Here is a 19,726-nt window from a genome sequence, read left to right as displayed (position 1 = left end):
GTATCCAGATCCCGCTGTTGGTTATTGACCGGAGAGTTGTCTCGGCCATGTCTGCATGACTCCCGAGCCCGTAGGGTCTACACACTTAAGGTTCGATGACGCTAGGGTTATAGGGAAAGTATGTACGCGGTTACCGAATGTTGTTCAGAGTCCCAGATGAGATCCCGGACGTCACGAGGAGTTCCGGAATGGTCCGGAGGTAAAGATTGATATATAGGAAGTATGGTTTTGGCCACCGGAAGTGTTCCGGGCATCACCGGTAGTGTACCGGGACCACCGGAGGGGTCCGGGGGTCCACCGGGAGGGGCCACGGGCCCCAGAGGCATACATGGGCCAAGTGTGAGAAGGGACCAGCCCATAGGTGGGCTAGGGCGCCTCCCCACCAAGGCCCATGCGCCTAGGGAAAAGAGGGGGGAAACCCTAAGGGCAGATGGGCCCTAAGGCCCATGCCTGGTGCGCCTCCCTCTCCCCCCCACTTGGCCGCCACCCCAGATGGGGATTGGGGCTGCCGCCGCCCCTAGGGTGGAAACCCTAGGTGGGGGCGCAGCCCTCCCTCTCCCCCTATATATAGTGGAGGCAAAGGGGTAGCCCAACACACGAATTCTTCCCCTGTTGGCGCAGCCCTACCCCTCTCCCTCCTCGTCTCTCGTAGTGCTTGGCGAAGCCCTGCTGGAGTCCCGCGCTCCTCCACCACCACCACGCCGTCGTGCTGCTGCTGGATGGAGTCTTCCCCAACCTCTCCTTCTACCCTTGCTAGATCAAGGCGTAGGAGATGTCACCGGGCTGTACGTGTGTTGAACGCGGAGGTGCCGTTCGTTCGGCACTAGGATCATCGGTGATTTGGATCACGACGAGTACGACTCCATCAACCCCGTTCACTTGAACGCTTCCGCTTAGCGATCTACAAGGGTATGTAGATGCACTCTCCTTCCCCTCGTTGCTAGATTACTCCATAGATTGATCTTGGTGATGCGTAGAAAATTTTAAATTTCTGCTATGATCCCCAACACGATCCCCTGGGCCTGGCGTTACTCCTTTAAAGGTAGTATTGCTTTGGCGAATTTGTGTTGGGCCTAACCCCATCCCGCGGATTGTATCCTGGTATATTAGGTTTAGGCTGTTGCCGCCGTCCATCAAGACTCGTGTGAAGTGATATCCGCCAATTACTGGGTCTAATACCAAGGCAGCCCATCCTGCATGCCGGATACTTGCTGAGTAATCACGATGGTCGAAAGTGATCGGTTGAGACGACCATTGGCAGGACTTCGAGGTGATAGGCACTTGGGTATATTTTCCTGGGGGTGCCGCATTGTTTTTTCCCTTGATCATGTGTAGTACATTTACTGTTTTGACTTCTGGTGGGAATTTCTTTTGTTCCCCCTTGTCTTGCTTGGGGGGCTCGTCCTCGTCTTCACTTGGTGTGTCCTCCCCTTTGTGTACGGCATTGAGCTTGCCGAAGTGCTTGAAGACCCAACATTCTCTGTGGTTATGATTAGCAGGTTTACCCGGGGTACTGTGGATCTGACATACTTGGTCCAGAATTTTGTTGAGGCTGGACAATTCATCCCTGGTGCGTTTAGTGGGCGGCTTTTGACCTGGCCGAGAGCTTTTAAATCCGGCGTTTACTGCCGTGCCCTTCGTGCTGTCTTCTTTATTCCGGCGTTTGTTATTGCTGTTGCGCCATGATTTCCCGTTTCCATCTCTAACTTCCGATGTACTGGGGTCGCTGGTGCTGCATCTAGCTAGCCATCTGTCCTCACCCGCGCAAAAGCGGGTCATGAGGTTTGTTAATGCGGCCATCATTCTTGGCTTATTTTGGCCGAGGTGTCTGGCTAGCCATTCATCATGGATGCTATGCTTGAAAGCCGCTAAGGCTTCGGCGTCCGGACAGTCGACCATCTGGTTATTTTTAGTAAGAAACCTATTCCAAAGCTTTCTGGCTAACTCTCCAGGCTGCTGAGTTATATGGCTCAGATCATCCGCATCCGGAGGTCGGACATAAGTCCCTTGAAAATTTGTCCAAAAGGTGTCTTCGAGCTCTTCCCAACTTCCAATGGAGCTTTCGGGGAGGCCTTTGAGCCAGTGACGAGCTGGCCCTTTGAGCTTGAGGGGTAAGTATTTGATTGCGTGGAGATCATCTCCTCGAGCCATATGGATATGAAGGATATAGTCCTCAATCCAAACCCCAGGGTCTGTTGTTCCATCGTATGCTTCTATGTTTACGGGTTTGAATCCCTCTGGAAATCCATGGTCCAGCACCTCATCGGTGAAACACAGGGGGTGTGCGGCACCCCTGTAGCTGGGTGTGCCGCGTTGTTCGGATACTTGTTGTGTTGCATTGTATGCTGGGGGCCGCTTGCGTGGTCCATAGATGGATCTTGTTGCGTCGTACTTTGGGTGCGAACCCTCGCCTGGGTCGCGTGTTGTATTGTGAGCGGCGTTGTATGCCGCTCTATTTTTGTAGAGGGGTCGTCTATCCGACCAGGTGGCCGCTTTGATATTTGGTTGTGGGGGGTCTGTGGCCTCCTCATCGAATTCGGGTAACAGCTTCCGCTTTGGGTAGCTCTTGGAGGGGCGATTGTCGCCGTACCTTGCTGCAGTGTTGAGTATTTTGCTCCATCTGAACTGGAGTGTGTCTTGCGCAGCCTTAAGCCTTCGCTTCTGCTTTTTGAGGCTCCTCGCGGTGGCAACAAGCCTTTTACGGGCGTTTTGCTGCTCCGGGTGCCTGTCCGGTGTTATGTCGTCCAGACCATTATCCTTGATAGGGTTTGTTTGTTCGGTTTGATTATCCAGATTGCTGTTGTCTGGCAGCGGTTCGCCCTGCTCCAGCGCTGGGTCTGTGTGATCGCTATTTCTGTTGAGGCGGGATTTGGGGCGGCGCTTGCGTCGCTGCTTTGACTGCTTTTCGAGGGAACAATCCTTCGGTGCATCCTTCCGCTCTTCGTTGTCATCTTTTGGTGCGTCCACCATGTATACGTCGTATGATGAGGTGGCGCTCCAGGGCTCAATAGGCGCTGGTTCTTCATCGTCTCCTTCATCGGCGTCCATACCGTCAATGTCGTCGGAGTCGAAGTCGAGCATGTCGGTTAAGTTGTCGACAGTGGCTACGAAGTGGGTGGTGGGTGGGTTTTGAATTTCTTCAACGTCCGAATCCCTGCCTTGCTGGCTGTAGTCCGGCCAGGTCTCTCCTGAAAAAGAAATTGACTTCAGTGACTTCAGAATATCGCCAAAAGGCGAGTGCTGAAAGATGTCCGTGGCAGTAAACTCCATGATCGGCGCCCAATCGGATTTGATTGGACGAGGCGCAGAGGGTTCGGAGTCCGGAAAGGAGTCCGGCTCCTTGGAGTCACGAGTCTTGCGGAGTGCGGGGATGGTGTTCGGCTCAATCGCCATTGGGATCGCAGCCCCCGAGGCGGCGTCCAACCGCCCATCCTCGATCGGCGCAGTTGGCTCCGAATTAAGGATCGGAGCCGATGCGGGTGCGGCCTCCAGGGCACTGTTCGGCGGCAGAGCTAGATCATGCTCGTCGGGACAGTGCGGCGCGCTCGGCAGTGGCTCGAATCCGTCGAGGAGCAAGTCCCCGCGGATGTCAGCCGTGTAGTTTAAACTTCCGAATCTAAACTGACGGCCAGGGGCGTAGCTTTCGATCTGCTCCAAGTGGCCAAGTGAATTGGCCCGCAGTGCGAAACCGCCGAAGACGAAGATCTGTCCGGGGAGGAAGGTCTCACTCTGGACTGCATCGCTATCGATGATCGTAGGAGCCATCGAGCCTGGCGGCAATGACATAGAGGAACTCTCAATGAAAGCACCAATGTCGGTGTCAAAACTGGCGGATCTTGGGTAGGGGGTCCTGAACTGTGCGTCTAGGGTGGATGGTAACAGGAGGCAAGGGACACGAAGTTTTACCCAGGTTTGGGCCCTCTCGATGGAGGTAAAACCCTACGTCCTGCTTGATTAATATTGATGATATGGGTAGTACAAGAGTAGATCTACCACGAGATCGAGGAGGCTAAACCCTAGAAGCTAGCCAACGGTATGATGGTTGATGTGTATGTTGTCCTACGGACTAAAACCCTCCGGTTTATATAGACACCGGATAGGGTTAGGGTTACATAGAGTTGGTTACAATGGTAGGAGATCTGAACATCCGTATCGCCAAGCTTGCCTTCCACGCCAAGGAAAGTCCCTTCCGGACACGGGACGGAGTCTTCAATCTTGTATCTTCATAGTCTAGGAGTCTGGCTGAAGGTATAGTTCGGCTATCCGAACACCCCCTAATCTAGGACTCCCTCAATCCTCAAGGAGCAATGATTCCTCATCCAGTGACTACTAGAAGAGGCTCTGTCACAAATGCAAGAAACCTGGACATTTCATTCAAGATTGTCCTCAATGGGAAAAGGAATCAAAGAAGAAGAAATACAAGGATTACAGTTCTGATGATGCGAAGAAAAAGAAGAAATCCACAAAATCCTCATCATCAAAATCCTCCAAGCCTTCATATCACAAGAAGAGCATCTCCAAGAAGGCCAGGGCATTCATTGGCATGGAAATGGACTCTGAGGCTGAATCTAAAGAAAATGAGGAAGAGGAGTCATCTGAGGAGTCCGAATCCGGGGTGGCGAGCCTTGCTCTCGCTACTGCATTCGTCAGCAAGTCTATCTTCAACACTGAAGAAAATGAATTCACCAACAAGGCTGATGAAGGCAATGATGACTATGCTCCCACCTATTGCTTCATGGCAAAGGGTGCCAAGGTACTCAAATATACCTCCTCTGAATCAAGTGAGAATGAATCTGATGAAAACCTTAAACCCAGCTATTCTAAACTTGCTAAGATTGCTAGAAAACAACAAAGGGCTTTAGAAAAGGTTCAAAACATGCTAAATAAAAGTGATGATATGTTGGGTGAAGAAATGGGTCGCACTGAAACTTTGACTGAAAATCTTCAGAGACTTCAGTCCAAGCTTGACAAACTTCAAAGTCATCATAACACTCTCTTATCGGATCATGGGAAGCTTTCTTATGAATTTCTTCAAAGAAAGTAAGACCTTGAGAAGCTAAGAGTGAGTTATGAAGATCTTCAGAAGGAGCGCGTTTCATTACTTGCTCAACAAATCAGCGCTTCTCAGGAAGAATTTGTTCCACCATGCTTGAAGTGCATTGAACGTGAATCTGCTAATTCTTCACTTGAATGTTCAAATGTTGCTAATGTTTCAAATTCTTCACATGCTTCTGCTATCACTAATTCCTCATCTGAGGACATTGCTAGTATCACTGACGATGCAGGGCTGAAGGAATTATACATGACAGGCATGTACAAAAGCCTCAAAGGGCATCAGGCTCTTTGTGATGTGCTTAAAAAGCAGATCCTCAACAGGAACCCTAGGAAAGACGATATCGCCTTTGAGAGGAAACTCAATGCTGATGGTACATATTGGAAGCCTGAGTAGTACCCCAAAACTACATGGGTTGCTGCAAAGGGACCTCCAGTTGATCCATCTAACTTATCTGGATTTGCATGTGAATCTCCTCATTCTGATGATGAGTCAATTGACCCCAACTATAAGCTATTCAAAAATCAGAATGGTGAAGTATTTGCTAGATATGTTGGCACTAACTGCAGGAACGGCTCCCCTATGAAGAAAATCTGGGTTCCCAAAAGATGTCTTGAAAATCTTCAGGTGAATGTCATCATGACGCCACCTGTGAAGAATAGGAACCCCAGATCAAATTCTTCATATGGACCAAATTCCTCATATGGAGCAAAGTCCTCATATGAACATCATCGTGCTAACCCGCCTGTTTCGCAGGGAAGATCTAAGGATTATGGATATATGCATTATTCTTCATATCATTATGTCCATAAGTCCTCGAAGAATTTCTCTGCATACTCTTATGCTTACTCTAACCCCTCTTATGTGAAACGAAATGGACTGGCTTCTATGCCATCCTTCTTGTATGGAGCTCGCAGAATGATGAACTCTTTGCCACCCCTTCAGATGTGGGTGGTGAAGAAAAAGAACTAATCTCTTCTGCAGGGTCAGGTCTCCAGACGCACGTAATCATCTGAAGAATCTGCTAGAGACCCGAGCATGCCTGATAGGATGCAGGCTAATCATGAAGAAATGAACTTTCATTTATCACGTCCTCATATTGCTTTATCAGTTCTCTTACTTGATGAAATTGATCTAATGAATTGATGTCATATTCTTCACTGATGAAGTATATGAGTTTGTAAGCTGCACTAATTTGTCTGCAGGATGATCAACCCAAAGCCACTGAGTGGGTCCTCGATAGTGGATGTACAAACCACATGACTGGTGACAAGAATCTATTGATGGATGCTCCATTATCTCCGTCACATCTGAAGCATATCATCTTTGCTGACAAAGGCAAAAGTCAGGTATTGGGTCTAGGTAAGGTTGCGATTACAAAGGATCGACACATGGACAAAGTCATGCTTGTTGAGTCCTTAGGATACAACCTTATGTCTGTCTCAATGCTTTGTGATCTTGATATGGTTGTTGTCTTTGGCAAGTACCGTTGTGTTGTGGTTATGGAAGCTGACAATTCCAAAGTCTTCGAAGGCTTTAGGAGAGGAGACCTGTATACTGTTGATTTCTCTACAGGACCACAACCAGCCGTGTGCTTACTTGCAAAATCTTCAGAAGGCTGGCTCTGGCATCGATGACTTGGTCATGCAGGCATAAGGAATTTGCACACGTTTGCGAAGAAGAAGCATGTCATTGGCATTAAGAATGTCAAATTCCTCAAGGATCACCTATGCGGAGCCTGTGAAGCTGGGAAGATGACCAAGGCCAAGCATCCAGCGAAGACTATCATGACCACCACTCGCCCATTTGAATTGCTTCACATGGATCTCTTTGGTCCTAATCATTATTCTGCTATCTCAAAGGAAGCATCTCAATATGGCTTTGTTATTGTTGATGATTATTCTCGTTACACATGGGTACACCTTGTTACTTACAAACATGAAGTGCAGGAAGTCTTCAAACGATTTTCCTCGAGGGCTTCAACAACCTTTGGTGTGAAGATCAAGCACATCAGAAGTGACAATGGCACTGAGTTCAAGAATTCTGGTCTCGATGACTATCTTGATGAACTTGGTATCACTCATGAGTTATTTGCTCCTTACACTCCTCAGCAGAACGGCGTCGTGGAGCGCAAGAACAGGACTCTTGCTGAGATGGCTCGCACTATGCTTGATGAATACAAAACGCCTCGTCGTTTCTGGACTGAGGCAATTGATACTGCGTGCCACATCATCAACAGAGTATATCTTCACAAATTCTTCAAAAAGACTGCCTATGAACTCCTCACTGATAAGAAACCCAATGTAAGTTATTTCAAAGTCTTCGGTGCTAAATGTTGGATTAGAGATCCTCATCACAACTCAAAATTTGCACCGAAAGCACATGATGGTTTTATGCTTGGTTACGAAAAGGACTCGCACACCTACAGAGTCTTCAACAACGTTCTTCACAAAGTTGTTGAAACTGTAGATGTGCGGTTCGATGAAACTAATGGCTCGTAAAGAGAGCACCTACCTACTGTGATAGATGAACCAGCACGTGAGGAAACTATCAAGTTCAAGGCTACTGAGGATGTCATTCCTACTAAAGAATCTGCTGAAGAATTCATTCCAGAACATGAAGAACGTCGAGCTAATGCACCTGAACAAAATGCTGAAGAAAATGGTGCTGAAGAAAACACTGATCAAATTATTCAACGACAACTATCTCATCCTCGCATTGCAAAAGAAGTGCAAGTTGAAAAGATCATCAATGACATCAAAGCGCCAGGTCCTCTCACACGCTCAAAAGCTTCACATTTATCTAATTTTTGTGGGCAGTATGCTTTTGTCTCTATTACAGAGCCCACTAAGGTAGATGAAGCATTTCTGGAGCCTGAGTGGATTCAGGCCATGCAAGAGGAATTACATCAGTTCGAGCTTAACAATGTCTGGGAACTGGTGAAACGTCCAGATCCTCGCAAGCACAATATCATCGGCAGAAAGTGGATCTACCGCAACAAGCAAGATGAAAATGGCCTTGTGGTGAGGAATAAGGCACGGCTTGTAGCTCAAGGCTACACACAGGTTGAAGGCATTGATTTCGATGAAATTTTTGCACCTGTTGCTAGACTTGAGGCTATTCGCATATTACTTGCTTATGCTAACCATCATGATATCACTTTATATCAAATGGATGTGAAAAGTGCATTCCTCAATGGTAAGCTTGAGGAAGAAGTATAGGTTGCTCAACCCCCAGGTTTTGAAGATCCAAAGAATCCTGACAAAGTCTTCAGACTCAACAAGGCCCTCTATGGCCTCAAGCAGGCCCCACGGGCTTGGTATGATACCTTGAAGGAACTCTTCATGAAGAAAGGCTTCAAACCCGGTTCACTCGACCCTACTCTTTTCACTAAATCTTATGATGGTGAATTGTTTGTGTGCCAAGTATATGTTGATGATATTATCTTTGGTTGTACTGACCAACGTTATAGTGATGAATTTGCCTATATGATGAGTGAATAATATCAAATGTCTAGGATGGGAGAGTTGAAATTCTTCTTAGGTCTTCAAATTCGTCAACAACACAATGGCATATTCATATCTCAGGAGAAATGCCTCAAGGATGTACTGAGGAAATTCGGCATGCAAGATTGCAAAGGCGTCAAAATTCCTATGCCCACAAATGGCCATCTGTGCACTGATGAAAATGGTATTGACTTCGATCATAAGGTATACCGCTCCATCATAGGTTCCTTATTATACTTATGTGCATCTAGGCCAGATATAATGCTTAGTGTTTACATGTGTGCCCGATTTCAAGCTGCACCGAAGGAATCACACCATAAGGCTGTGAAGCATATTCTTTGATATCTAGCTCACACACCAACACTTGGATTATGGTACCCCAAGGGCTCGGCTTTTGATCTTGTTGGATTTTCTGACTCTGACTATGCTGGTGATCGTGTGGATCGCAAGTCCACATCTGGTACATGTCATTTCCTCAGACGATCTTTGGTCTGTTGGTCCTCGAAGAAACAGAACTGCGTATCACTATCTACTGCTGAAGGTGAGTACATTGCCGCTGGTTCTTGCTGTGCCCAATTGCTATGGATGAAGCAAACTCTCAAGGACTACGGCGTCAACATGAAGAATGTGCCTCTCTTCTGTGACAATGAGAGTGCCATCAAGATTGCTCACAACCCAGTTCAGCACTCGAAGACAAAGCACATTCAGATTCGTCATCATTTTCTTCATGATCATGTGTTGAAGGGCGACATTTTTATTGAGCATGTGAAGACTGAAGAACAGCTAGCCGATATCTTCACAAAGCCCTTGGATGAGAAGAGATTTAGCAAGTTCCGGTGTGAGCTAAATATCCTAAAATATTCGAATGTTCTTTGAAAAGGACACTCATCCTAACACTTATGCAAAATTGATGACTTAGATGTGCAACACATGAAGAAACATTTTTCTTCAATCAATGAAGAATAACACTCTTAGTGTGAAGAAATTAATGAAGAATTTGATTCTCAAAACCCTACGATAATTGTACGCGGTATCTGAAATCATCATTCTTATACGGTGGGTCACGCCACCACCAAAAGTTGAAATTCCTCAAATTATTCATATTCTTCAACTTTGCATAGTCTTCACTGGTTCCGTCGTTTTTCTTCATTGGCTATATATATATATATATATATATATATACATATATATATATATGTATATGTATATATATACATATATATATATATATGTATATGTATATATATATATATAGGACGCCAGTTTGGGACACCTAGGTGCCTGGGCACCTAGCTTAAAAACCGTTGGATGACACTAAGATCTGTGCGCGTGTAATTAGTATTAGCATTGATGGATAAATCTTATTAGGAAAGAATTATTGCTTGATATGGACACTTAATACCTGCCCAGATTAGATAGGATAGAGAAAATCGGTAATAAATGTCCCATGTTTTAAGTCCATGCATGTCTCATCATACGTGCATCATTTTGCATATAATGAAGGTCATACGTTGAATAAATCACTAGGTATATACGTACATAACCCAAAATATCTTAGGTATATATGTTTTGTACTCGAAATATTTTGGTTATATATTAGATACCTATATGTCACGTAGCCGGATATATACGTAGCCATGTTTTACTTTAGATATATGTCATGTAGACCGGGTATGTACAATATTTTCCAAGATGTTTTTACACAAACGGGTATATAAGTGTGTCGATACATTGGGTATTTCCACTTGACGTATATACGTCGACCGGGTATTACAATATTTTCTTAAGTAGGTATTGGATAGTTAGGAAAAGAATAAAATGCAATTAGTCAAATAACAAATTCTTGGGTATATATATACCCGCGTTTGTACATACTTTTGTTAGTAAGTATAAGATACCCATTTTAGATAATTGGGAAACAAATAAATGTAATAGTTTTTAAAAAATAAATTATTGAATATATACATACCTACGTATGTCCATAATTTCGTTGGTAGGTATTAGATACATGTATTAGATAGTTAGGAAAAAAACAGGCGTATTAGATACCTGTATCAATTCTAAAAAATCAATATTATAACGTTTTATTGTATGGCAAGTCTTGCATGCCTAATAATTAGAAAAAACAAATAAAACATAAGCAGGGAAAGTCTTGCATGAAGAATAGTTAGGAAAAAAATTAAATATAACACGGTTTCCAAAACAATCAAGGTGCTGACCCACTTCAAGCTGACTCCTGGCCAGAGTCACATGCTGACCCACTTCATTCAAGAAGAAAAGTGGAAATTTGAGAAGGCCAGGCAGATTAAGAAAGCGCAATACAAGAAAGAGCGTCATCTGAAGAAAAATGTTGTCTCTATGACAACTGAAGAACTTGTCACTATTCAGACTAAGATTAAAAAACTCAGTGATGACTTTGACGCATATTGCGCTGATTGGCTTGGAGCCAAGGTTCGTTTTGTGAAACTTGCGGATAACTTCACTTCCAATGTTGCAGCCCCAACGCAACAGGAAATTCCTCAGGCTGAAGCATCTGCTCAGCCTACTGAAGAAAATGCCAGCACCGCTGATGACAATCAGGCTGCTAAAGAAAATGTGAGTTCCAGGGTTGATGACTGCATTCCAGCCGCTGAAGAAATTGCCAGGGCACCCACTAGTGGTGCACCTGAAGAAACTGAAGAACTCAGGGCAACTGCATCAGTTGTGCCTAAAGAAAATCAACCAGATTCCTCAGCTGCTCCTGCACCAACTTCAACTCCAATCCTTCCATCTGCATCAGATGTGAAGAAGACCAAGGCTGCAGAGCGTGCAGCAGTGAACAAAAGGAAAGCATCAGCTGCTTCAGATTCTTCAGCTCCGAAGAAAATGAAGCCTATGACAAGCTCATTTGCAAATCCGATTGATGTTGTTCCCATCTCAACCAGGCCATCAAAGGACCTTGTTCCTTTTGATGAAGAATATGTGATCCCCAGCGGATCTGATGACGAAACTCCTTCTGCTGCTTCTTCTGAACCATTGGATGAAGAAATTGAAGTGGATGCAATCCCTTCAACACCTATCATCTCCTCGCCTATGCCTCAGTTCATAGCTGAAGAGGCTGGCGTTGAAGAAATGGAAGATGAAGATGTGGACATTGGCTGCTCCACACTCATAATCAGTGATGAATTCTGGGAAATTCAGCATCCAAACTCTTCAATGTTCACCCTTCTACAGCAAATTCCTCAGTCCCCCACACAAACTGTTCACATGGGCTCTGAAGAAACTCATCCCACTGCATCTATCCATGAGGAAATTCCAGCCACTAGCGCTGAAGAAACTGCTACTGCTGAACAACCAACTACGCAGACTGCCACTGAGGAGGAACCAGAAATTCCTCAGCCTGAAGAACCTGCGATTGAGATTCCTGAGGTCGTGATGCAACTCACTGACACTCCTCTGCCGAAGCCAAAGGATCCATTCTCACGCAAGAAAAAGTTCAAGGCTGATGATTTCTTCGGCGAGCACGTATTCTTCAAAGACTACAACCCATATGACTCTGCTCGCATTAGGAAGAGGTGTTTCTGGACTGCTAGTCAAGCCAATTTCTATTCCTCAGTGTTGTTCAACAAGGAGAAGATCTTCTACCATGAGCATATTCCTCACGTGGATATGGAATCTCTGCCGTGCTTCGCACCAGTCCTCAGTGTTCTTCACGACGCTGGACTGCTAAACTTTTGCTCTGACATCTGCGATTGGAATGAAGAACTGATTCTTCAATTCTATGCAACGCTACACATCACCGGAGATGCTAAAGATGTGAATTCATGGGTGCTGCACTGGATGTCTGAAAACACTCACTACACTGCACCAGCCTCTGAATTGCTTCGTGCTCTACCACTCAGTCCTCCCCTTGAAGAAGCTCGCTGCATCTACAGTGAACCTCAGCTCACACATCATTACATGCAGGTGCTGATGAAACCTTTGAAGCCAGGTCAAGCACCAAGAACCAAATTCCTCGTGAAGGAATTGCTGTACGTGCCCAGAACTGTCTATCGTATTCTTACGAGGACAATCAGTCCTATCAAAGGCCACGACTCATCTGATGAGGAAATTGTTGGCATCATGAAGAATCTGGTATTCAACATCGTTCATGGCATTCCTGTCAATTATCACGATTTCTTCATGAGGACTATGGCCCATGTTGCACTGTCTCCATTTGAGCTGAAGCCTTATGCACCTTGGATCATGAGATTCCTCAGGACAAGGTCTTCACTCAACTATAAAGCTGATTTCCAGAATCACCTCAGCTACTTGCCCCCAATTGAAGTCCTCAAACAGACATATTCCTCAATTGATGGAAAGGGCAAGGCACCAGCTGTAATAGATGAAGGCATTCGTCCATTGGATGGTCAGTTTCGCAAAGCTGCATCTTATTCCACCAATGATGACTCTGCCACCCATGACTCTGCCAATGCACCCAAGTCCACTCCTCAAGCCACTGCTCCACGCGTGATGACTGACCGTGAACTTCTGCTTAGTCTTCACCAGAAGGTGGATCGAAATCACAAATGGGTTAAGCGTCAGTTTGGTTCACTTCTTCACAACATGACTGTCACACACAATGCAGTGAAGAAAAACCACTACTACCTCCATCAAGTCTTCGGTCGCACCTAGGCAATCCTGTCACATCTGTATGGTGAAGAAGATCTGAAGAACATGGGTCTTAACGAAGATTTTGACTGGTCTGCACCTCCACCGAAGAAATTCAAGAAGGTCAAGGTTCCTTCTCTGGTGGCCAGCTCATATTCTTCATCGCGCGACACTGATGAACATGAAGATTTGGACGACACTACGGCAGGCCCTACATCAACCAACGACCCCAACAACGCTGGCGCTCCTTCATCAACATGATTATCCTCAGGGGCGTTAGTCCTCATTTTCGATCCTTTTGGTCATTCGATGACAAAGGGGGAGAAATATGAGTTAGTATTCAAGTGGGTCTACTATATGGGCATTTTTTTGCTAAGTTACAACTCTCGTTCTTCTGAAACTTTATTGGACCGAGTTGTAATCTTAAACCTGATGGTGCCCTGATACTTTTGATGCACTGTGCTCTGATACTCTTGATGCACTATTCTGCATGCTTATTCCTCGTTAATATTATTGCACGCATGATGAATTTCATCAGGCACCATATTTCATCATGCATTTCAAATTCCTCATATTATATGTTAAACGCGTGTATGAATTACAAGATATAGGGGGAGATCTCCATGATTCAACTCTTCAAGTGTGCATTGCTTCAAAAGCAAATTCCTCACTATGCACATCTTCAGGGGGAGTTCTTCTATATCTTGCAATCAAATTCCTCAATATCAATAGGTACACTTCATATGTTTATCCCTGTTGAAAACTTAACCTATATTGTCATCAATCACCAAAAAGGGGGAGATTGTAAGTGCATCTAGTGCCCCTTAGTGATTTTGGTGTATTGAAGACTTATAGGTTAAGGGACTAATGCATGTGTGAGTGTGCACAGGTCTATAAGTCTATGAGGAGTTTGATATTTACAAGAAAAGCCGACCCCTAAAAATGAATATCTTCGACTGAAGATTTTGGTATTCTGAAGACTTTCTGAAGACTTTGAAAGTGAAGAAATTGGTGTGACCTTGAAGACTTGGTATTCTTTCGAGGACCATGAAGCGAGAAGACTTTTGTTTTCGTAGTTTCATTTTCTCTTTTTTGAGTCATAGGAAACACCGTACTGTTAAAGGGGGTCGAGGAAATACTAAGGAAAAATTTCCATGTGATGCTCAACTCAAAATCCTACACCTACCAATCCCTTCGAGTGAAGCCATTGGAAATCTTATACAGTTCAGTCAATTTCTTCAGTGACAGAGACAAAGTTCTTCTGGCCTCTGAGGAATTTGTCCTGACTAAGGAGTTAGGAATTCGCCAGTGCGGATTGCCTACACAGTGAGGAACATGATAGCCCTAAGGATTTTGCTACTCAAAATTCTGACCGCTGTTGTGCTATGCGCCAGCTGTCCCAAAATATCTATCCACCTAACAGTCATATCATTGAAGGGCATTTATGTCTTATCATGTCGGGCTGCTCCCTAGGCTATAAATAGCTGCCCCCTACAACCACTAGCTGGTTGGCTGCTCCGAGAGAAACTGACACTTGTCATTTGAGAGCAACCCATCCTCCGAGGACTTTGAGCGAAAATCATCAAGTGAGGAAAAACCAAAAACCCAAAACCCAAACACCTACAAACCCCAAGTGATTGAGCATCATTGAAGAGATTGATCCTGAGTGGATCCGATGCTTGTTACCTTTGAAGACTGTGCTTCTTCCAGACGGTTAGGCGTCATGGTCTAGAGCATCCAAGAGGAATTGTGGATCGCCGAGTAACCAAGTTTGTGAAGGTTTGGAAGTCGCCTGAAGACTTACCACGAGTGATTGGACGAGGTCTGTGTGACCTTAGTTCAAGGAGAATACGGTGAGGACTGGGTGTCTTGGACTAATGTCCTTGACTGGGTGTCCGGGACTGTGTGTCCTTGAGTTTAAATACTCAGCCGCTCCAACCAGACGTACAACTGAGGCAACAGTTGGAACTGGTCTACCAAATCATTGTCTTCACCAAGCTTACTGGTTCTATTTCCTCAACTCTTTCATTTCCTCATAACTGTGTTGTGTGTTTGTTCATATCTGTGTTTGAAGACTTTGATTGAAGACTTTCTCAATTTCCTCAGTTCAATTTCTTCAGTCTGTTTGTCTTCATCCTGTGTTATCCTGTGATTACGCTTCCTATACTCTATGCCTGTCTTCATTTCATCATGATGACTATGCTTGTATTCTGTTAAGTTTACTTTTGAGTACTTATTCTGCTGCTAGTAGTTCTTCGCTAAGGAATTTCCTCACCGGCAAATTCCTCAGTGAAGAATTTCATAAAAATCGCCTATTCACCCCCCCTCTAGTCGATATAACGCACTTTCACCACCTCACTAATTAATGTTTTTTTTGGTTAAATAAACTCTGTAAAAAAAATGACCCACTGACAGCCTGGCCCCACATCACTAATTAATATATTTTTAGAGTAACTAAACACTGTTAGTTGCCTCTGCCAATGACATGAGGGTCCCAGGGCCCCCTTTGACCAGTCAATCGTGGACCAGTCAACTCCTGACTGGGCAGATGATTGACCCCACCTATCAGCCACTCTGGGTGCATGCACCGGGTGCACCTAGCAGTTTCTGTTTATTAATATTCTTGAATTAAATTAAATTCAGGAGATTAGAAAATCATTTAATCTTTGTAATTTCATAGAAAATAAACCGTAAGTCGGATGAAAATGTTTTCTACATGAAAGTTGCTCAGAACGACGAGGCGAATACGAATACGCCCTCCGTTCGTCTATCACACATCCCTAGCATAGCAAAAATTGAACTTTTTCCCTCCGGTTCATCTGTCCGACAGACGTCCGGAACCGGGAAAACTTTCCCGGATGTTATCCTCCTTCGCCAGCGCCGCCTAGCGCTGCGTTAGAACACCCCCTAGCACCGCATATTGCCATGTTATGCTTCGTGATGCTACGTTTGCTTTATAGTTACTGTTTCTCTCCCCCTCTTCTCTTCGGACCCCGTGGCGGCTGCCGATGCCGCTGTGATCGGCTACGTCACCGACGACCCCTCCTTGCCAGAGCAACCAGGCAAGCCCCCCCCCCTTTGATCATCCCGATATCGCCCATTCCATTTATCTCATGCTTGCATTAGATTTTGCTACTTTTATTGTTTGCTCCTATTCTGTTTCATAGCCTGCTTTTGTATCTGTTGTTGTACCTTACCTGCTTATCCTAAACTGCTTAGTATAGGTTGGTTAGTGATCCATCAGTGACCCCCACCTTGTCCTTGTTTCCCTTGCTTCATCATTGAAGACCCGATCAACGGGATCGAAGACCAGGCCCCGACACCGCACATCACTTTCCCCTTAGTTGCTCGACACTACTGGATTACTATCGAGTGCCGGGGGTGAGACCTCATCAGCACTTCTGATGTTACCCTGTAGTGTAGCTATTCGGTCGTGGTCATTGTCAGTGTCAAAACCGGCGGATCTCGGGTAGGGGGTCCCGAACTGTGCGTCTAGGCCGGATGGTAACAGGAGGCAAGGGACACGAAGTTTTACCCAGGTTTGGGCCCTCTTGATGGAGGTAAAACCCTACGTCCTGCTTGATTAATATTGATGATATGGGTAGTACAAGAGTAGATCTACCACGAGATCGGAGAGGCTAAACCCTAGAAGCTAGCCTATGGTATGATTGTTGTTCTGTATGTTGTCCTACGGACTGAAATCCTCCGGTTTATATAGACACCGGAGAGGGTTAGGGTTACACAAAGTCAGTTACAATGGTAGGAGATCTACATATCCGTATCGCCAAGCTTGCCTTCCACGCCCAGGAAAGTCCCTTCCGGACACGGGACGAAGTCTTCAATCTTGTATCTTCATAGTCCAGGAGTCCGGCTGAAGGTATAGTCTGGCCATCCGGACACCCCCTAATCCAGGACTCCCTCAGTAGCCCCTGAACCAGGCTTCAATGACGACGAGTCCGGCGCGCAGTTTGTCTTCGGCATTGCAAGGCGGGTTCCTCCTCCAAGTACTTCATGGAAGATTTTGAACACAAGGATAGTGTCCGGCTCTGCAAAATAAGTTTCCACATATCGCCATAGAGAGAATAATATTTACACAAATCTAATCTGCTGACGTATTTTCGTAGTGTGACATCGCACCACGGCCAAGCCTTTATTCGAATCGTTTTATTGTCCCACCTCGGCGTGTCATGCGAGGCGGTTTCCTTGGCACATCTTGTTAAAGCAGAGATCGTGTCCCCTTATTCCGGGATTCTCATCAATACGGGCGTGGGTAACCCAACCACGCCATTGATTACAGCACTTGGAGATAAGCGAGTTTTACCAGGATGGTGGGGACATGCAGTTGTGTCCACCCATATAAGGGGATAAGGATCCACCTTTTCACCTACGCCTTCTTCCTCCTTTGCCTATCCATTTTCACGCACTCGAGCTCCAGCGCCCAAGTCCGCACTCCCCACCTCAACCTTCTCCAGCCATGTCCGGAGCGGGAGGCAAGTGGATGGTCTCCTCCGTCATGGAGGGACACATCAAAAAACCGAGGAAGGCCGGATACTTGTCTAACAACATCGCGTACCGGCTTCCCGAAGAGGGGCAGCTGCTCACCACCCCAAGGCCCCATGAGAGGGTAGTGTTCCTTCCCCACTTCCTCCGCGGACTGGGCTTTCCTATCCACCCATTCGTCCAGGGACTCATGTTCTACTATGGCCTGGATTTCCATGATCTGGCCCCGAAATTCATCCTCAACATCTCGGCGTTTATCGTCGTGTGCGAGGCCTTCCTCCGCATCCGCCCCCATTTTGGCCTATGGCTCAAGACTTTCAATGTCAAGCTAAAGGTGGTGCACGGCAACCAGGCGGAGTGCGGAGGCGCCATGGTGGCAAGATGCCCAACGTCTTATGGCTCGAGGGCTCCTTTGTGGAGACCCTGAGTGGGTCACAGCCCCCGAGTTCTGGTCCGGACCCCCAACGCGGCTCATGTCCTGGAAAAGAGACGGGCCTGTCGTGGGGCAGCAAAGTAGAGGTGACTGGACTGCAAACATGCATCCAAACCTTGGTGAACAAGCAGCTTAAGCTTGTCAACCTAGTCCAGGTTATGCTCATCCGCCGGATCCTCCCGTGTCAACAACGGGCCTTTAATCTGTGGGAGTTCAACCCGGCGCAGCACCGAACTCTGAGCAGGCTCTTCGACACGATGTACGAAGATGCCTGGGAGGTGCTTTTCAAGGGTGCCGAGTCTCCCGCATCCGCTACCGAGGATTGCGGATTCAGCACGCAGCGTCACGCTAGCGCGGTAAGTTGTTTGTACCTTTTACAGGGTATTAGTTTTTCATAGTTTTACTCTGTGCAGGATCTAAGCTCCCTTACCTTTGACATGATTGGCAGGCAAAGTCCGGACAGATCGACTGTACGGCTCCTTTGCCCAAAGACCCAGCCAATGCTCGCTTGGCGAAGCTGCTGGTTCCGGCACCCTATGTGGTGCCGGAAAAGAAGGCCACGAAGAAGGCCACGGGGACTCGAACAAGTGCCTGGCGCCAGGAGGTGTCGGGTTCATCATCCGACGGCTCCAAGGTGCATTCCTCCCATGAAGACGAGGAGGAGGAAGAAGAGACCTCTCCCCTCCAGCGTGGGGAGAGAAGAAAAGGAAGGCTGCCCTTATTGGGGAGGCCGAAAGGTCCAAGAAGGGGAAAACCCTTCCTCCGGACTACTCCACCAACACCGACGACGGCGGAGAGGAGTGGCTGCTCAGGGCCAAGCCCCTGGCGAAATCGTAAGTATCCGGATACCAGAGTAATTCATAGTATTCCTTTATTTCACAGCTTTCCCTTATGTCGAATATGATTATGCAGCCTACCCAAAGACCGGCTCGACGCGTCGTCGAGCGGTTCACTAGACTCGTCGGATGTGAATTTGCTTCCGCCGGCTACCTCCCCCCGCCCTACGGACGACGCCGAAGTGTTGTCCCAACAGGTTCCAAGCCAGGAGGAGGTGGTCCTGGAGGCGGCGCAAGGCGACCTCTCGGACTCCAGGAGTAAAGGGGATAAAACCCCCCAGGGCTCCAAGTCCGACTCTAGTCCGGACACCGCTCCGGAACCTTCAAAGGTTCCAGAGTCCGGCGGGCGGCCTCCTTCCAAGAGGAGCAAGCCCACCGAGCCAGTGACCCCCGTCCAAACGGAGGCGCCGGACAATCTGTTGGAGGTGCTCCAAGGCGCCTCCATCGACGAGGAGCACTACACCATTATGAGTGCGGTGGTCCAGAAGGTTCAGTCCGCCAAGAGCGGACTGACTGAAGCTTGTGCTAGCCTTTTAACAGGCTTTGAGGTAAGTAAAGAATGTGTAAATAATATTACCGCATAGACAGTAGCCCCTGATGCTCTGTTTGGTGTTCGGGAAGAAAAGCCGAATAGAGGATCAAATAAAATTTGCAGGAGTCTAACAAAAAGGAGTCAATATGTGTATGCAGGCTTCTCTGTTGGCGTCCTCCTTACTGACTGCGGAAGTGGACACGCTAAAGCAGAACCTCGAGTAGTCCGAGCAAGAGC

This window comes from Triticum aestivum, chromosome 7A (assembly GCF_018294505.1).
Source record: "Triticum aestivum cultivar Chinese Spring chromosome 7A, IWGSC CS RefSeq v2.1, whole genome shotgun sequence".
In the NCBI taxonomy this organism is placed as follows: domain Eukaryota; kingdom Viridiplantae; phylum Streptophyta; class Magnoliopsida; order Poales; family Poaceae; genus Triticum; species Triticum aestivum.
This window is presented reverse-complemented; position numbering follows the sequence as displayed.